Source organism: Mustela nivalis (genome assembly GCF_964662115.1).
Source record: "Mustela nivalis genome assembly, chromosome: 2".
NCBI classification, from domain to species: Eukaryota; Metazoa; Chordata; class Mammalia; order Carnivora; family Mustelidae; genus Mustela; species Mustela nivalis.
This window is the reverse complement of record NC_139021.1, coordinates 50,021,196-50,027,656: the sequence shown is the minus strand read 5'-3', so window position 1 is coordinate 50,027,656 and position 6,461 is coordinate 50,021,196. Positions and strand designations below refer to the sequence as shown.

The window sequence follows — 6,461 nt, the reverse complement described above, 5'->3', positions numbered from 1 at the left end:
AACCATTCAGCTAAAATGTATCAGACAAATTAAACTGTCATTGTTTTTCTGTTTTCTCTAAAGTTCATCAAGAAACCCAAGGTATTTAAAATGTAAGTTATTTAGGACTCCATTGGGCTGCTTGGCTCTTGCCCTTTTGGGGGTGACCTCCTTCATTCTGTCTTTCTCATACTCTTACACCTGGATGTCTTTCTGTTTCTCCCGGCTCTTCCACCTGGATCCAGAAGCCTGGGCCTTCCTTACAATCTTGCTCTTTCCCCCTCCCTACCCTCAACTCCCCAACATGAGTGAGGATCCCACTCTGCCCCAGTGCCTGCCTGGCCCCAGACCACCCGGGTCTAGGGACTCTTCTCCAATGCCTGAGGTTTGCAGGCCTGAAGAAAATTACACATTCCTACAAATGTCATCTGCTAAGACGCTCCACATGGAGACCGTCTCTCCTCTTCCTTCCTCCATGGATCTGCTTGTTCAGGACAGCCCCGATTCCTCCACCAGTCCCAAGATGAAACTACCACCCACTTCTGCAGAGGAGAGAATGGGGAGGAAGGAAGACACAGCCCAGGGCAAGAAACAGATCAGGACCGTGTTCTCTCAGACCCAACTCTATGTCCTCAATGATCAATTTCAGAGGCAGAAATAACTCAGCCTCCAGCAGATGCAAGAACTTTCCAACATTCTGAACCTTAGCTATAAGCAGGTGAAGACCTGGTTCCAGAACCAGAGAATGAAATGTAAGAGGTGGCAGAAAAACCACTGGCCAAAGGAGAGCAAGAGTGTGACTCAGAATAGCACAGCAGCCACGGAATACCCAGCCTTCTACTCCTACCACCAGGGACACCTGATGAACACTTCTGCAAACCTTCCAATATGGAGCAACCAGACCTGGAATAACCTGAATTGGAGCAACCAGACCTGGAACAGCCAATCTTGGAGCAACCACTCCTGGAACGGCCAGTCTTGGAGCAACCACTCCTGGACCAGTCAGACCCGGTGCCCCCAAGCTTGGAACAGCCAGCTCCACAGCTGTGGAGAGGAATCCCTACAGCCCCAGATCCAGTTCCAGCAAAATTCCGTCAGCGATTTGGAGTCCCTCTTAGAAACTTCTGGGGAAAGCTATAGTGTAATACAGCAGTCCACTAAGTATTTTAGTACCCAGCAAATCATGGATTTGTTCCCAAATTACTCTGTGAACATCCAACCTGAAGATGTGTGTCGATGGGTATTACTCGATCTTGGTTTGGGCGATGGCTGTGTCACATCTCCTAGGCTTTGTCTTTTAGAGTCCTGTATCTTTGCCTTAATATTGTATTTCCCATTATTCTTACTGTATCTATTGAGGGGGTACGATTGGAGTCAAAGCTCTCAGTAGCATTGGTTGTGCACAACATGGAACAGGTGTTTCTGGCTGTAGCTAACTGGATACGGTCCTACTGTGGGTATCTTCAGGCTTTAGAATCTAACCTCAAGAATAGGAAGTAAAGATACAAAGACATGTGATGAAGGATAATGGTATATTCTGAGATTGTGAGGCTTTCTTGTTACCAACCTTAGTTTTTAATGGTGAAGGGTAAAACTACAATGTCCTTCATTGATTTCCTCTGCCCCTTGTGAGGTTTTACTAGAACTGTTAATTCTAGTATTTGTAGAAAGATGTTTTGTATTTTAATGTATGATAATAGTACCAGTTTGGCTGGTTGGTGGATAGGTTTAAGTACAAATAAATAAAAATACCCACTTTAAAAAATAAATAAATAAATGTAAATTATTTAAAAATGAATGAAATAATAAGCAAGTAAATAAATAAATGTAACTCCTTAAATCTCAATGAATCTCATAAGATGGTAATACAGATTCACATTCAAAAAATAACCAAGTTCTGTGGATCTAGTTTCTTTCACCCACATGAAAAGTCCTGCAAGAACATTTCAATGAATCTCAGAATTTCAGGGTTTCAGAATTGAAAATAGGAATGTAGTGGTCATATAGTGGTCATTTTAGAAACCAAACCTCACTAAAATAAATAAGGATTGATACTCATACACTGAATTAATAAGGTTTTCATTGGAAGATAGTTTACAGAATGCAAGGTTAGTTATACTCACAAGGGAAGGGTCCAGATGAAAACTTAAGCAGTATCGAGATTTGTATCTATCCCCTTATCCTTGGTGTGATTGTTCCCAGGTGGCTCAATTCTTGTCCCAGATATACCAAAGGACTGAAGACCCAAGACCAGAATGGCCAGATGAGTTTATCGAGTAGATAAGATACTACACTTTCAAAGGTGAAAGCGGGCCACTGCTGGAGCAAAAGTGGGAATGGCCTCCAGAAATTCTAGCTGCATCTTTTTTTTTTTTTAATTTTTAAAAAGATTTTATTTATTTATTTGTTTGTCAGAGAGAGAGAGAGAGATGCAAGTAGGCAGAGGTGGAGAGAGAAACAAGCTCCCTGCTGAGCAAGGAGCCTGATGCAGGACTCGATCCCAGACCCTGGAATCATGACCTGAGCGGAAGGCAGTGGCTTAACCAACTGAGCCACCCAGGTATAGCCTAGCGTCATCTTTTTTTTTTTTTTTAAGATTTTATTTATTTATTTGACAGACAGAGATCACAAGTAGGCCTAGAGGCAGGCAGAGAGAGAGGAGGAAGCAGGCTCCCTGCTGAGTAGAGAGCCCGATGCGGGACTGGATCCCAGGATTCTGGGATGGTGACCTGAGCCAAAGGCAGAGGCTTTAACCCACTGAGCCACCCTGGCGCCCCCTAGCGGCATCTTTTTAAGACTGCTTTGTGTACATGGGCATTTGGCTTTGATTGAAATTTTTGATTGACAGCTGGTGGCTCTATAACATTTTGGCCTCTGTTCTTGTGCCTACCCATGATGCATTCTGTTATAATCGTATTTATTTATGTATTGAATATTTATGAGTCTCTAATGAGCTTTTGTTGTAACTTTAAGATAAAAGTATTTAAGGGCAGGAACACTTGAGGGGCTCAGTTGGTTGAGCAGCTGCGTTTGACTCTGATCATGATCCCAGCATCCTGGAATCGAATCCCACATCTGGTTCTTTCCTCAATAGGAAACCTGCTTCTTCCTCTACCTCTGCCTTCAACTCCCTTGCTTGTGCTCTCTCTCTTTCTGGCAAATAAATAAAATCTTTAAAAAAAAATGTACTTAAAGGCAAGTTGTACCTTTTGTGCATATGCTCAGCTCTTAAAAGTCCTCTGTGGCTTTTTTTATTTTATTTTATTTTATTTATTTATTTGACAGAGAGAGATCACAAGTAGGCAGAGAGGCAGGCAGAGAGAGAGAGAGAGAGAGAGAGAGAGGGAAGCAGGCTCCCTGCTGAGCAGAGAGCCCTCTGTGGCTTTTGAACCAGCTCTGTGGTTAGGCCTTTCCTGTATGGTTAGCCCTTAGAGGCGGCTTTAAGGCTGTTAACCTTTAGGGATGGCACTGAGGGTGTGGCCAGCACCTCTTTATCCCTCCTCGCTCATGCCTAACTAACTGCCTAACATGATCATCTCACCATAAAATACCTAAAATTCCTAGAGGAAATTTATGAGTTCTGGAAAATTTTATCCTGCAGTTTTTTTCTCTAGAATTTATGTGTAGAAGGGTTGTTTGAACAACTGCCCACAAGAAAACACATGTGTAAAGAGGTAGAATGGAATGACAAGGGGCTTATGTTGATTTTGCATTTTTGTGCTAGGCATAATATTTGAGTATCATGAAAGGGACAGATGGAAATTTCTTAAGACATATAAGGTGGGGAAAGCCCTTATGACCTTTCTTGGGAAGCCATGGTTCTATATATCTTCTTTTATAATACTTACATCTTTACATTTCTCTCTTTCTAAAGAGAAAGGACTGTGTAGGTGAACAGATGAGATGATGGATGTCTCAGTCGGTTAGGTGTCTAAAACAAAGACCATAGACTGGGTGGCTTAAAAAAACAAGTATTTACTTCTCACAAGCTAAGATCAAGGCACTACCAATTCTGGTATCTGGGGAGAGTGCACTGTCCTGCCTTACAGTTGGCCATTTTCTCCTTGTATTCTCATATGGCAGAGAGAGAGAGAGGGAGATGCAGGGTGTAAGAGACTGCACGAGCATGTCTGTCTCTTATATAAAAGACCCAAATATAATTCATGAGGGCTCCATCCTCATGATGTAACTACTTCCTAAAGGCCTACTAATACCATCCTATTGGAGGTTAGGGTTGCAACATATGAATTTAAAGGGTGGGAACACATTCAGTCCACCACAAATGATAAGCACATCAAATATTTTCATTATTAATATAAGCTATAAAATTTTCTACAACGATCAAGAAATTTGTTCCCAAAACTACTATTAAAATTTCTTCATCTAATCATTTGGATATATATGTATGTATGTTATAATTAAAAAATTGATCATTCTCTAATTTCAATTGCACTACTAGTTTTGTGATTAAAGGAATGCTTTAGTTTTCCTTGTGTCTTAGATATCTAAAAGTTAGTTGATATAAACAGCTTTTATACCCTAAACACGTAGTGTCTCTGAAATCATTAAACTAGCTTCAATGCAATTTAATTTTTGTTTGCCATAGACAGATAAGAAAATAAGATTCATAAGCAATTGACTAATTGAAAGCTTTTCCTTGTTAAGTTCTAAATATGTAAATTTAAACATATATTTTATGTTATTTTGTGAACTGTGGTATATGGGAAGGAATATTAGATTTGGACTTGGACAGGCACCTGGGTGGCTCAGTCAGTAAAGTGGCTGCCTTCTGCTCAGGTCATGATCTCAGGGTCCTGGGATCTAGCCCCATGTCAGGCTCCTTGCTCAGTAGAGAGAGTCTGTTTCTCTCTCTCCCCCTGCTCTCTCTCTTTCTACTTCTCACTCTCTCTCAAGTAAATAAATAAAGTCTTTTATAAAACAGATTTGGATTTGGAGTTACAAACTCTGTGTTTATATCCTTGGGGTAGCATATTTTCTTTGTATATCCTTAATCTCTCTGACCTTATTATGTTGAAGAGTCAGCACACTCTCTACTCTCATTACAGATGTTGTACAGAGCAAAGAAAATAGTATGTGTGAAAATTAAAGTCTTATAAACTGGAAAAGCATTGAATTTTCATAATGTATTTCGATTGTATAAAAGTTTAATTACTGGAAATGTTTGAGTGGCTGATATTCATTATGCACTATAGAAGATAGAGTTTAGGTAAGGTTATGAAATGCCTATGAAGAAAATGGAAAGTTCTTGTGTGTTAAAATGGGTACTAAAAACAGTAATGGGATTTAAGGAAAGTAAGAATAATGTTATAAAAAAGAGATAGGCACTCTAATAACCCAACTGACAGGGTTTTGTTGGCAATAGGAATTTCATGGACTTTGTGAGGACAGGAAGATAGCGTTTCAGCTAAAAGACCAAACCATTTATGCGTGCCCATGTGGCCCAGTTGGTTAAGTGGGTGAATCTAGGTTTCAGGTCAGGCTCGGGTCATGCTCCCAGGGTTCTGGGAAAGAGCCCCTGTCAGGCTTCCTGCTCAGTGGGGATTCTGCCTGAGGATTCTCTCTTTCCCTCTCCTTCTGCCCTTTCTCCCACTTCTGTACGTACTCTCTTTCTAAAACAAAACATAACAAAACAAAACAAAACAAAAAAGCCCAAACAATTTTAAAACCGATCCAAAGTCTAGATTGTTTTTCTCGACCTCTTAGCAGCATGTGGCTTAGTCACTGCTGGGTTGCAGCTACATTCTCAGAAGCTATTTCTGTCTCTACCCAGTCTTCTCCACTATCAGCTCTCTCCTCTCTTTCTCGTTCTATCTCCAATTTACGTTTTGAAAAGAATGAGACTGGCCCAATTAAAACTACCATCTCTGTTTTGCAAAGCCATCTTGCCAGGCAATGCTTTGCCAAGATGGCTTTGCCAAGCAGCCCACTGCCAAGCCCATAAATTCTCTACCTTGGGTTGATGGACCATTTCATATTCACTCAGCTGTTACCAAGGTGGCACTTCCATCTGATCAAAAACGTAACTACTTACTCCTAGGGAACCCTTTGAGACATTCCCTCAATCAAGGCTATGAATTTGGCAGTTTCCTTATATGAGGTTTACCATCATGGCGATCACCACAATTGATCTGCTTCCAAGTAAATTGTCTAGAAAGCAATAAAGATTGACCTTGGCCTAGATTGACACTTAAATCTAGGAATTTATGACCTGTACCACCTTTCATACCGACTAGTAATCATGGCCTTCAAAATATGGTTGGTCATAGTTGATATATAATAAGATTAAGCAGCTATCTGATTCTCGAGCTTGAGAAACAATAACAATGGTAAAAAGTTACACTTTTCCATGTTTAAGAAAATTGTCTTGGTAATGAAGATTTTTATAGCATATACACAGAATTTTCCTTTTTCACTCATAATATAAGACTATTTCAATTTATTTAATTTGAAGAAATTGGAAT

At 40.3% G+C, this 6,461-nt stretch overlaps 1 pseudogene across 1 annotated transcript; it reads left to right on the top strand.

Moving 5' to 3' along the window:
• Nucleotides 1-283: 283 nt before the first annotated feature.
• LOC309860410 (homeobox protein NANOG pseudogene) lies at nucleotides 284-1,454 on the top strand (annotated as a pseudogene). Its single transcript has one exon. The product of its transcript is annotated as a homeobox protein NANOG pseudogene (transcript).
• The last annotated feature ends 5,007 nt before the right edge of the window (nucleotides 1,455-6,461 follow it).